The following is a 13,615-nucleotide window of genomic DNA, read 5'->3' as shown; positions in this document are numbered from 1 at the left end:
TTTCAGAGGCTCAAAGCTGGAGTTGTCAATTCATGGTGGAGATCCCATAATTGGGCAAGTGTTCTTTCCAGAACATCGTATCTGAATTACAGCAGTGGTAAGAAATGTCTACTGATAAACCTTGTCAAAGCAGGAGATGCATGGAGGAAATGAAAGGGTTTCTTGTGCGGTGTTTAGAAAGTCCTTGGAAACAGTTCTTATCTCAAACATGTAAGCATGAGCCTCCTCTCCTTCATGCTTTCCCAGCCGTATTTTACCTGGGTCTGACAAAAGTGATTTCATCCTCGTATCTGCAATTTTCAAATCATATTATTAATTGTATGTCTGTCTTACCTAGTTTGTGCTTTCTGTCGCACATGATAAAATTCACCCGAATTGCCCATTTTCCTTTTGAATTAGTGATTCAATCAATGAGCTTCAAGATGACTAGATGTCTTTAATCTTAAAAAAATAAATAAATGTTCTTAGCAACCTTTTCATTTCTGCAAGTTAGTAATGATTTATTTTGCCTTGGGAGTGACCCAAAAGAAACTTGCCCAAGGACAGCCTCCTTAAAGCAGACTTCCATATACCCCAACCTGCAAAATAAGACTTTACGTGAACTGTTACAGCCCATAACAGTTGCAGTCTTGACTATTAAATCGCAAAGGGAATAGAAAAGTCGCCTGACAGTTAAAGCATAGGACTACACTTGGGGCCAAGATATGGGCTACTTCATATGGAAGAACTCCAGCAACCAGGAGGTAGCTCATCAGAACGTTAGGCATTTCTGCTACCAGGAGACACCTGGACCCTGTGAGGCTTTGAGCTGATTCTGGGAACTTTGCCATCAGTGGCTGAGGCCAGAGACCCGCACCCAAGAACAGATCCTGGAATTGCTGGTGCTGGAGCAGTTCTTGACTATCCTGCCAGAGGAGCTCCAAGCCCAGATGTTAGAGCATCAGCCGGAGAACAAAGAGGACGTGGTGATCATGGCGGAGGATTTGGAAAGAGAGCTTGATGAAACAGAATGTCAGGTGTGATTAAAAGGCACATGAACACCCTAGCCAGAGAAAGAAGCAGCCACATACCCAGGGAAGCAAGGTTGCAGAGCTCAATCTCCACTCCCTTCTCTGTGTTTCTCACTCTCATCCTTTCTGGTTGCTCCTTACTTCTTAAGGGTGGAAGAAGACTGTGTCAGCATTCTTTCTCTATTCTATGCCCTGAGATGTGTTCTCTAAGATGTCTTTTAAATATATTAACTGTGGTTCCCTCATTGAGTCTTTCACAAGCCCAGCCATATCTAATTGTTTCAAAGTTGCAGCCAGTGCATGTGGAATGGGACTGCACTCAGAATATCGTCATCAAGCAGCACAGGAGCCACCAACTATTCCTTTCCAGCCAATGAAAAGACAGTTTAAATGGGAATATCCAGAATTCCAGGCCATTCATGAGCAAGGTGAGCATTGCAATCCATCTCAAGAGAAAGGGAGTAGTTGAAAGCTCTGCCAGTTACCCAGGCTGAACAGCATCAGGAGCATCTCAGACATAACACCATGCTGAATCAGACTGAAGGTCCATCCCCTGAAGTACTACATTCCAGCTTATGTGGCACTAACAAAGGACCTGATGCAGAATGGCATAATGCTGTCCTCCCTCATATCAGCCTCAGCAGGAAGTTGTACACTAGCTTCCCTAATTTCTTTTAAAAAGCCGTTCTAGGCCATTCTCATAAAACAAAAGTACCTTTACTTTTTTGTAATATTTTCATAATATATAACTTCATATACCAATCTCTACTACACACTTAGTGCTTTCTCTGTAAAGTAGACTTTACTCTTTTGTCTTAAAATTACCTTTTCTGAATCCCCTGGATCACCTAAAGCCATTTTGTACCCTCTTTTCTGTTCCCTTGTAATAGAAGCTACATCATTGACCTGATCTTTTAGACTCATCTAAACATTTTTATTCTTTAGTCCCTGTTGTCTTTAATTCAAACATTACAAATAATTCTAAAATATCCCTTAGGTCAGTCGTCTTCAGTATTACTTCCTCATTGGACCCATTACTTCTAACTTTGGTATGTTGGAATTTGTCCTGACTCTCAATAGAAACAAATTATTTTTCTCTTACCTGTCACTTTCCACATGCCATCTTCAGACCTTCCACTCACTTTCATCCTCCTCTACTTTTGACACTCATTTTTACTCCCATTGCTCAACACAGCTCTCCTCTTGGTTGTTCCTTTATTCTGTCTCTTCCTTTGCTCAGTGGTTTGGACTGAATGTTTGTGGTCCCACCAACAACCCCCAAACAATTTATACATTGAGGCCCTGACCTCCAATGAGTTGGTGTTATAGATGCAGCCTTTGAGAGGTAATTAGTTCTTGAGGGCAGGGCCCTAGTATAATAGAATTAATGCCCTTTTAAAAGCAGACACCAGAGAGCTTGATATCTCTTCCATGCACACGTGAAGGTAAGGTCTTGTGAGCACAAGAGCAAAAAAGTGATCATCTGAAAGCCAGAAGGAGAGCCCTCACCAGAAACCAACCATATTAGTACCCTGATCTCAACCTCCAGAACTGTGAGAAAATAAATTTCTCTTATTTAAAACCACCAGTATAGTATTTTGTTATGGCAGCCCAACTTAACGCCACTTCATGTCCCAATTCTGTGGCAATAATGTGCATGAGAGGTCTCCTTCCATTTACCAGCTATCTTATTCCTCACTTACAAGGAATATATTCTTAGAGATATCACAAGCAGGGAAGATAGTTATCTGCATGCGGCATAGCTTGCTTGCTTAAAGAAAAGAACAAAAGTATTAATAGTAGATTTTGACTGAAGAACCATTTACATTTTCTAAGGGCCATTTTTTCACAGAAAACCAGTGTGTGCTCCCAAAAGTATAAGTAACCCAATTTAGTATTTTATTCAAAGTGAAACATATACTTAGGAATAGAATTCATGAAAAATTTTAAGAATGTAGGATGCATACTCCATTCACAGTGACTATATCCTAGAAAATCCCTAAGTATTACTCTGTACTATATTTCTTTCCCTTAATTTGGGGAAACTTTAGTTACTGAGATTATACCCTTGAGATACGGAGATCTTTACAATTCAAGACTCAGACTTAACTAGCCTAGTTTTCCTTTTCTTTATTCTGGTTCCCCATCTTCCAAATGAGTCTGTAGTTGGAAACTCTCACCCCTTAGGTTCCTCCCAATCAGCACCAGTTTGGGGGAGTTAAGGGATTATTTTCCATTTCCAGCTCTGGCTCTAAATAATGTGTCTCCAGCAGTGAAATGTAGGCCAAGATAGCTCTCTAATATGTAGCTCCTACAAAGGAACCCACTTCTCAGAAGCACTGAAAAAGGCAAATTATGAAGGTTCATAATACAATATAATAAAAATTCTTTAGTCATCCACTATTACAGATAATAAGCCAAATTTTAAATTCATACTGTGTAACAAATTTGAATTTAGAAATAATTCCTCTTTATTCTTTTCATTTCAACCCAAAGTTACTTACTGATATAGTTCAGATATGTGTCTCCACCCAAATCTCATGTTGAATTGTAATCCCCAATATTGGAGATAGGGCCTGGTGGGAGGTGATTGGATCATGGAGTTGGATCCTTCTGAATGGTTTAGTGCCATCAGTTCTCCTGATAGTGAATTCTTGTGTGATCTCATTGTTTACAAGTGTGTGGCACTTCTCCCTTCTCTGTCTCTCTTGCTCCTGCTCCTGCCATGTAAGAATCCTGCTCTCCCTTTGCCTTCTGCCATAATTGTAAGTTTTCTGAGGCCTCCTCAGAAGCCAAGCAGATACCAGCGTCATGCTTCCTGTACAACCTACAGAACCATGAGCCAATTAAACCTCTTTTCTTTATAAATTACCCAGTCTCAGGTATTTCGTTGTAGCAATGTGAGAATGAACTAATACACTAACTCTCAAACAACTTTTTATGTATCCACATCATTTCCTAAAATTTTGTAGAAGTCTTAAAATATTATATTTTAATCCCATCTTTCTCATCTGAAAGCACTGACATTCCATGTTTTTTCAAGAAAAAATATTTGGTTAGAAACACAGCAAAGTTTGTCTTCTGAGTATGTACATTTTATAAAGACAAAATAAAAACCCTTTATAACATAAACCCTGGGAAAATATTTTGGTCCATAGCCTAGAAACACATTTGTAATATGTTTCTTAAATGAGATTAATGACATTTTAACATGTATTTTATTATTGTTTATTTCTTTACTTATATGTCATATAATCCTTTTGTTCTTCTGTTTTGATTTGGCAGAGGCAATACTCACCATACCACAGCTTTCTTATGCCAGCACAAGAACGCTGTATTCAAAATGCTTTCCATGTATTACCTTCTTTTATCCTCAGATATCCTTGGCAGATAGTAGGGCAGATATTACCCTCATCTTATTGAAGAAAATTCTGAGTATAAGGAAGTCAAATAACTTGTCAACAGTTACACGGTTATGAGGCAAAGCAGCAACAATCTCCAAAGCTACAGCTATTTATACAAAGACAATACATAAACCCTTACATTATAAGTGTCTAGTGCATTGCAAAGAAGACTTATGAGTGTTTAGCTAGAAGACTGAAGAAATTCAGGAAATGCCACTCCAAAATATGCCCATTTGGTATATGGGTTAATTCTAGCCAAAGCCACTTGAAAAACAACAAACGTAAGGAGAAGCTTTCTCTGAACTCCCCCTATCTGCCTAAAGACAGATCCTCCAAAAGGAGCTCAGTTGTCATCAGTCCCCTCCCTGAGAGTTTCATCAACCAGGGAAGATTAACTCTTATCACAAGAGAAGAGGCTAGAAGTTGACACAACACCTAGACAAACTTCTTCAAAAACTATCATCTCTTCTTCTGAGGACCCATTCATCTTTCCCAAAAATTATTTCTCCCCTAAATTGCCTACATCTCACCTCCCCTCCCCTGTAGATAGAGATATAAACTCCTGAATCTCACTGGTTGTTTAGGTGTATGCTTTTTTTCTGTACTGCCTCCATGCACATAATAAAATTGTACATCTTCTCATGTTAACCTGCCTGTTACCAGTTTCTGTCATAGACTCAGTTATCAAATCCTCAGAGGGTAGAGGGAAAGTCTTTTCACCTTGCAAGACATTTTGAAGAATCATCTCTATATGAGGGCCATCAAGTCAGGAAAAAATGTGCCATGTGAGAAGGAAATGACCTTGGAGCTTTCTTTGTGCTCCTTCTCATAGCATCCTTTTCCAAAATGCATTATCCATTGGGAAAGGCCTGAATTCTTAGCAAAATTGGCCCCCATGTTTATTCCATTATTAGGGTCTCTTATCTACATGGAAGTTTGGTGCCTTATCAGAGCTGAGCTCACTCGAAAACATCTCTTACATTCATTGCATTCATAGAGTTTCTCTACTGTGTGAAGTCTCTTGTACTGAATAAGGCTGGCACTTTAATTTAAAGCTTTCCCACATTCTTTACATTTATAAAACCTCACTTTGACATAGATTTTCAGGATAAGAGTGTTGACCAATTACACTTATTACAATGATACAGTTTCTCCCAAGAGTGACTTCTCAGATACCCAGTTAAGTTGGAAACACTAAATAAAGATTTTCCCACCCAGTATAATTATAAGGTTTTTCTCCAGTCTGGTTTCTCCTGTGTCTAATGAGATTTGAGTTCCAGGCAAAATTATCCTCACAATTACAACCTGTATGTTTAAAGGCTTCTCTGTAATTGTCTTCCTTGTCAGTTTCCCCATTGAGTCTACTAGATCTTCATGCCTGGCCTCAAAGATGTGTGACCTATGCAGTCACACAGGCCACAGGGCCCAGTATTCACGAGGGTACTGTGTTTAGAGGGCCCTGAGGACAGTTTAGTGCTCTGTTGTCACAGGCTTGAAACTGTTAATTTTACCTTTGAACTTGTGTTTTGTAAGTGAGGAAAGTAGAACAATAGAGCATACACATGAGCAGAAGCTCTCCATGCTATATGTGTTATCTGTGGTTTCTTGCTGCACCATTCACGTATGGCACTTGTGATCCTCCATGAGCATGGAATTCTGGTGGGTCAACAATGCATCACAGTTCATTCAGCAAGATTCAAAGTGAGTACAAGGAAAGTATTTGAGTAAGCTGGGGCACTCACAGCCTGGAGAGATCATGCTTTCTGCAGGAACTAGAACTTGCTTTTAAGTCAGAAATCTGTCAATGGCAGGGTCTAAGAAACTGGAGTAGCCAAGGAACTGTCAGGGCTCAAAGCATGGTGTGCCAAAGTATGGCACCTTGGCATGTGCTGAAGGAGATAGGAGGACTTCAGAAGCAAGAAAGTCTCTCTGACCTTCTCTTGCCTCCTGTCTCTTGCCCATCTTTCTCTTTTTATAGTTTGCTTTCTCAAAGCAAACTATAACACCTACTAAGGTCACTCTCTCTGACCTACCTCCCTTGAAAGTAGGTCACAAGATCCTCATGGGTCAGATGTCCTGCCTTATACTTAAAGGAAAGGAATTCATGCAGAGAGACCAAGAAGAATCTGAACAAAGAGACCTTGCTCAGTTTATTACCGTAAAATCATACCCTTTTTGTTCAATCAGGTTTCTCCACAACCATCTGCTTTTTCATCATACTTAGGCTAAAAATATAGTTTTCCCTGATTCAGTCTTCATTTCTGAAGGTTCCTGTGGCATGTAAAACTTTAATTAGATAAATTTGTAATGCTTTCCTCTTGTTAATATGTCTTTTGTTATAGGTGTGTCAGCCATGACTCCTGTGTTTCATAAGGAAAAAGTATTTCTTTTTTAATCATGTTAATTTCTATATTAGGCAAACACTTCCTGAACATGACACAGAAGGAAAGGGAAAGATCAAGTAACTCATAGTTCTTTTTTCTTTCAATCCTTCCTAACTCATCAGTAAGCTAAAGATAGAGAGTTTTGGTAGACTGTGTGCCTTTCAAGTGATGAGTTCGTTTTATACAGTGTTTTCACTAATGTGGTAAGAACAAAATACATATGCATGTAGAAGCTACAAAATATGAATTTTGTGTAATCTTGGTAATTCTACATGAGATAAATGCTTGTATGTTTGCATTTAAAACTGGCATTGCATAATATAAAGATGAACAATAAAATTAATGCTAATAATTTAAAATCCACCCCTAGCTATTATGTTTCCCTGACTGGTCTATAAAAGAGGGAAAATAATTTTCCCTTTACCCTTCTAAGTTTTTGTTGGGGCCCCTGTAATAAAAGACAAATTAATAAGAAAAAAATAAATAAGATGGTTAACATGTAGTATTATATCTCATGTATGCATGGGGAAAAGCTCAAAGAAAGAGTAACTCTCGAAGAGATGGCTTAGAATTCAGGCTTAAACACCATCTTTAGCTAAAAACAAAGAGGTGTGAGAGAGACCAGTTATGGGAATGACCAGGAAAAGTAAACAAGAATAAGGTTTGTTGTACAAATTAAAGTTTGTGCCTTCTCCATTGATATGACTATCTTGTAATTCAGAGTCTTCCTTCTCTTCCTGGTATAGAGAGGGAGACACCCTTACAAATAGAGATGTCCTGTTTTATAAATACAAGTTTCACTTTCATTAGGGTAACTTCTACCTTGTTTTCAGATCTTCTCCTGTGTTTGCTGTTTCTCAGAATAACTCTTATGTCAAAAAAGTGTATTTGGGGTTGTGGGGGGAAAAAAGAAAATAAACCTTTTATCTAAGAAATGTGAGCCCCTTTAAATTATCAGGCCCAGAGAGACATTAGAATGAAACAGCAGTCATATCACTCTACCTCAAGTTAAATAATTATCTTTTGAAGCCACCTGCTGTGTGGACTCTCAAATAACTGATGCCAAGAAGTGATAAAGTACAATATGCTGGACACCATAACTCATACCCCATAGTTCATATAGCCAATGCTAACATATAGCAAATCATTAATCAATGTTATCTCTGTAAACCAATGAGAATTACTGTCAAACAATGTTGCATCAGTTCACTCCTTGTTCCCTTTGACTTTAAAAGCCTGCTTGTAACCAAGGCTGGCACAGCACTCCCCAGGCAACTTGGAAGTGTGTCCTGGACAGCTGTCCTCACTTTGGCTCAAGTAAACTCCTTAAATTATATTTTGTGCCTCAATCTCTTCCTTTTAGGTTGACATTTTTGCCACTGTGAGCAGGATTCAGAACAAGCCATCCCCTACCATCCAACATTCCTCCTGGACTCAAGAGGTTGGCCACATCCAACCCCTTATGTTCATTCTTTTTTTTTTTTTTTAAATTATACTTTAAGTTCTAGGGTACATGTGCATAACGTGCAGGTTTGTTACATATGTATACTTGTGTCATGTTGGTGTGCTGCACCCATCAACTCGTCAGCACCCATCAACTCATCATTTACATCAGGTATAACTCCCAGTGCAATCCCTCCCCCCTCCCCGCTCCCCGTGATAGGCCCCGGTGTGTGATGTTCCCCTTCCCGAGTCCAAGTGATCTCATTGTTCAGTTCCCACCTATGAGTGAGAACATGCGGTGTTTGGTTTTCTGTTCTTGTGATAGTTTGCTAAGAATGATGGTTTCCAGCTGCATCCATGTCCCTACAAAGGACACAAACTCATCCTTTTTTATGGCTGCATAGTATTCCATGGTGTATATGTGCCACATTCTTCTGACTCCGAGAGAAATTGTTGAAGATAAAGGGGTAAGTTCTACTGAAAATCTGTACCTTTTCACTTTTTGGTTTAAAGTCTATACTTTGTTTGAGCTATTCTTTCCAATCCTCCCTTTCGAGAATGAAGGTTTTCTGTTGTTACCCTGCAGATAGAAGATTTGGGTTACAGGAAAAACTGCCTTTTCTGCCTCTGCCTGAGGACAGAAGGTTCAGATCACAGTCAGGCAAAGAGCTTTGCAGAGAATTCCTGCCTCTTCCACCTCTGTCCCACAGAGGGTTCGGTTCAAAGTACTGGCAATTAGGCACTGGTGGTTTCATTTTACATGGCATGCTTTTAAGACTACAGGTGTTTTCTATTGCTGGAAATCCAGATGTAGATTTTCATTTGTTACCAATTCCTGTTAGTTATAACTGAAAAATATATGAGGGTGAGTTCTCTTGCCCTGAAGAAAAGAAGCAATTGCGCCTTCTGACCCATTCAGGTGTTCCAGATGACTGAAGACTTTGCAGAGGTGTCAGGTATGTGGCCTAGGATGTGAAGTGGCCTCGTAGGGCATTCCTCACCAAAATAACATTTTAGGGATCCCTTTTTGCTCTTCAGGTATAATATGAGGGTATGGTCCCCTATACCTTGAGCACTCTAATGTCACCTGGTAGTTAGAGATAGCCCAAGATATGTAAGAGAGCAATTCACAACTCTTGGGTGACACCTAGAGCAGTGACACTTACAAGCAGCACACTTGGACTCTAAACACATTCCTAGCCTTAGTCACTTTTGAAAAGTTCCTAAAATATGAGAAATCAAGCCTAAAAATCTGAGCACTCTTTTAAGGGACAGCCACCTTTAGAAATACCAACTGAATTTATAATGTTTACGGAGTGTCCTCTTATAAACACCTAGGAACGTGGACCCACCTAAACCAGGATGGTCATAGCAGCAATGGCCAAAATAGGCATCTTTAGAAATGGCTAAAATCATTTATTGGCGCACACAGTTGGAAGAAGCTGGTTTAGAACCAGACAAATTGAATGGGGAGACTTACTTCCAACAGCAACTAGAAACTTCTAAAGAAATTCTGAGAAAATTTTCTCTATTCAAGAATGTGACAGGAAAATACCTTGGGCCCCCAAAATCACTAAGCTGAAAGGAAAACTCAAGCTGGGAGCTACTTAGGGCAAACCTGTCTCTCATTCTATTCAAAGTTTTCTCTCTGCTCACTGAGATAAATGCATATCTGATTGCCTCCTTTGGAAAGGCTAATCAGAAACTCAAAAGAATACAACCTTTTGTCTCTCATCTATCTGTGACCTGGAAGCCCCCTTCCCATTTCCAGTCTTCCTGCCTTTGCTTCAAGTTGTCCCGCCTTTCTGAACCGAAGCTATGTACTTCTTATATGTATTGATAGATGTCTCATGTCTCCCTAAAATGTATAAAACCAAGCTGTGCCCTGACCACCTTGGGTACATGTCGTCAGGAATTCCTGAGGCTGTGTCACGGGTGTGTGTCCTCACCTTGGCAAAATAAACTTTCTAAATTAACTGAGACCTGTCTCAAGTTTTCGGGGTTCACAAGAGGTAAACAAAAGAATATCTGAAACTATTTCTGGATTTTAAAAGACTTCAGAGACTTGCTTTCTTTCACCTCCAGCTCTTCCTCCTTCTACTCCTAAAATAGCCTCTGCAAAAATTATAACTCAGGAAATTATGACAATGAAAGAGATCAAACTAACCAACTCCATCTTGTTTGTAACCTCTAAGCTGTCCTTGTTCATCCCTGGGCATAGGCCGAACTAACCTTGGGAAGGAATTTATCATTTAACTTTGAAACAAAAATTATAATAGCCCTTTCCCAGAAAAACAAAACAAAACAAAACAAAAAACACACAAACCCTTCTTGCCTGGGGACCAGTCTACTTTAGTAGTACTAACAAATTAGCTGTAAGATTACTGTTTGAGGCCATGCAGCCTCCAGCTGCAAGAGTCTGAACCTCTTCAAGGGGCTCCTGGGAATAACATCACTGTTGTAAACCCCAAGATCAGTGCTTGAGATATTTTGCAGATCCTACATTCCAGTGCATCAGTTGTCACCACCAGATGGGTAATCTGGATCAACCAGTTCTGCAGTCTCACCCAGGAACAGAAGACAGCAAGAAAAACTCACTTGGACCCCCTGTGATTCCATCTCCAACCTGACCAATCAGCACTCCCCACTTCCCAAGCCCCTACCTGCTAAATTATAGTTTAAAACTCTGATCCCTGAGTTTTCAGAGATGAATTTGAGTAATAATAAAACTCCAGTCTCCCACACCATAGGCTCTGCATGAATAACTCTTTCTTTATTGCAGTTCCCCTGTCTTGATATATCAACTTTGTCTAGGCAGTGGGCAAGGTAAATCTGTTGAGTGGTTACATCCCTATGCCTTCATATTCTTTCTTATCTGAACTCCCCTGTCCTAACTTGCCTCTCCTTCCATTATCACTGCCTGAGGAAGTCTCCTAGGTCTTTTCTAAACACGTAGATTAGAGTAGAATTCCACAAGGTACTCAAACATCAGTTGATTCTGTACTTGATTATTTTGAACGATTTGAAGACAACTTTTAAACAAAATTCTGAATGGCTGATTCTAATCTCCAAGATCACCAGAATGATTATCTTATAAATTCTACTTTCCTCAACGACTTAAATGAGGACTTGGTTATCTTAGTTAAAAGACACCAGCTTAATTGGGTGAATATATAAATTCATGAATTAGCAAGCTTAGCAGATCAACTTTCTAAAGCTACTAAGAAAAAAGAAAATAACTAAGGCCTCAAAGAGGCCTTAGTTTGTAACTACGACAATTGACGATTCAAACTAGGCCTTTTGAGAAAAGATGAATGATCCTCTTTCTAATGACAAAAGAGGCATTTGCTTCTATTGCAAAAAGCCTGGCCATTTTATTTATTTATTTATTTGAGATGGAGTTTCGCTCTTGTTGCCCAGGCTAGAGTGCGATCTCAGCTCATCGCAACCTCCACTTCCTGGATTCAAGCGATTCTCCTGCCTCAGCCTCCCAAGTAGCTGGGATTACAGGCATGTGCCACCACGCCCGATTAATTTTGTATTTTGAGTAGAGACAGGGTTTCTCCATGTTGGTCAGGCTGATATCGAACTCCTGACCTCAGGTGATCCACCCACCTCGGCCTCCCAGAGTGTTGGGATTACAGGCGTGAGCCACCGGGCCCGGCCATTTTTAAAAGGATTGTGGAAAACTTAAATGACAGCAGGAACAACAAGAGGACAGGGCCTGACAAGATAAGTAGGGTTGCTTCAAGGACCAAAAGGGGGCTTTCCCATTTCTCCAAATGTATCTTAAATCTTCATGAATGGAGAACAGACACATACCCTCAAAACACCAGAGCTACTTTTTCTGTCCTCTACCCTACTACCTTAAACTGTCTGCTCCCTCAGAGTAATGAAACTAAATGGTAGGGGTATCTAATCAACCTATTACTGTATGTAAGTCCAAAACCTTAGAATTCCAGGTAGGCTTACTCAGTGTTGTTCCTTTCTGCTTGTTCCCTCAGCTCCCATATATCTCTTAGGCAAATATTTTTTGGAATTTCAAAATGCGCACATTTTCTTCTCGAAAGGGAGAAATGTATTTAAATTTGTAACAGAAGGAGCAAATGAACAACTACAGAATAAGAATGAAACTCCTAAGATTATAAAAAATATATATCCAATAATATTTTTCTACACTGGGACTAATAAATGCCACGGATAATTTATTGCAAACTTTGCCAGACCATGGTCCCGATCCTCCACTGACATTGTCAAAATGTATTCAGCTGCCACCATTAAAGTGGAAGTAAACCCGATTAAATCCTTACCCAATATCAGCCAATACCCTTTGAATGTCTTGCTGGATTTTGCAGTCTCTTGAAGATATAAATCTTATTATTTATTTGAAATGTTAACATCCAAGGAATTAGCTAAGCAGCATTCTAGCTGAGATCAGATTTGAAAGAGTTAAAATTCTTTAGGCCATCACAAAATTCCTTTCCTCAGTGGATATGTTACCAGAAAGGGGTTCTGATCCAGACCCCAAGAGAGGGTTCTTGGATCTCGTGCAAGAATTCAAGGCAAATCCATGGAGTAAAGTGAAAGCAAGTTTATTAGCAAAGTAAAGGAATAAAAAATGGCTACTCCATAGGCAGAGCAGCAGCTTGGGCTGCTTGACTGATAATACTTGAGTATGTGCTAAACAAGGGGTAGATTATTCACGAGTTTTCTGGGAAAGGGATAGGTAATTCCCCAGAACAGAGGGTTTCTCCCCATTTTCTATCATATAGGGTAACTTCCTGATGTTGCAATGGCATTTGTAAACTGTCATGGTGCTGGTGGAAGTGTCTTTTAGCATGCTAATGCATTATAATTAGCATATAATGAGGAGCCAGGACAATCAGAGATCCCTTTCTTAGCCATCTTGGTTTTGGTAGGTTTTGGCTAGCTTCTTTACTGCATCCTGTTTTATCAGCAAAGTCTTTGTGACCTGTATCTTGTGCTGACCTCCTATCTCATCCTGTGACTTAGAATGCCTTACCCCCTAGAATGTAGCCCAATAGGTCTCAGCCTGTATTTTGTCCAGCCCCTTTTCAGGATGGGGTTGCTCTGGTTCAAACACCTCTAGCAGACACCATTAGCTCAGGGGAAAAAAAACAAACAAACATATATTAGAATAAATTTGAGTTATTTGTTTCAAATTATTTGTATGACTCTTTACATTTTGGGGTACTCATTTGTGATTTTTTTTTCTTTTTCTTTTTTTTTTTTGAGACGGAGTCTCGCTCTGTCGCCCAGGCTAGAGTTCAGTGGCCAGATCTCAGCTCACTGCAAGCTCCGCCTCCCGGATTTACGCCATTCTCCTGCCTCAGCCTCCCGAGTAGCTGGGACT

At 39.7% G+C, this 13,615-nt stretch overlaps 1 protein-coding gene across 1 annotated transcript in view; it reads right to left on the bottom strand.

The window, feature by feature from the left end:
• LOC108540144 (uncharacterized) overlaps positions 1-13,615 on the bottom strand; it is a 59,539-nt gene that overhangs the window by 1,147 nt on the left and 44,777 nt on the right. The gene's annotated exons all lie outside the window — the stretch shown is intronic.

This window comes from Rhinopithecus bieti, unplaced genomic scaffold (assembly GCF_001698545.2).
Source record: "Rhinopithecus bieti isolate Rb0 unplaced genomic scaffold, ASM169854v2 scaffold_18466, whole genome shotgun sequence".
NCBI lineage: Eukaryota > Metazoa > Chordata > Mammalia > Primates > Cercopithecidae > Rhinopithecus > Rhinopithecus bieti.
Note: the sequence above shows the minus strand (reverse complement) of the source record. Positions and strands in the feature narration are given on the sequence as shown.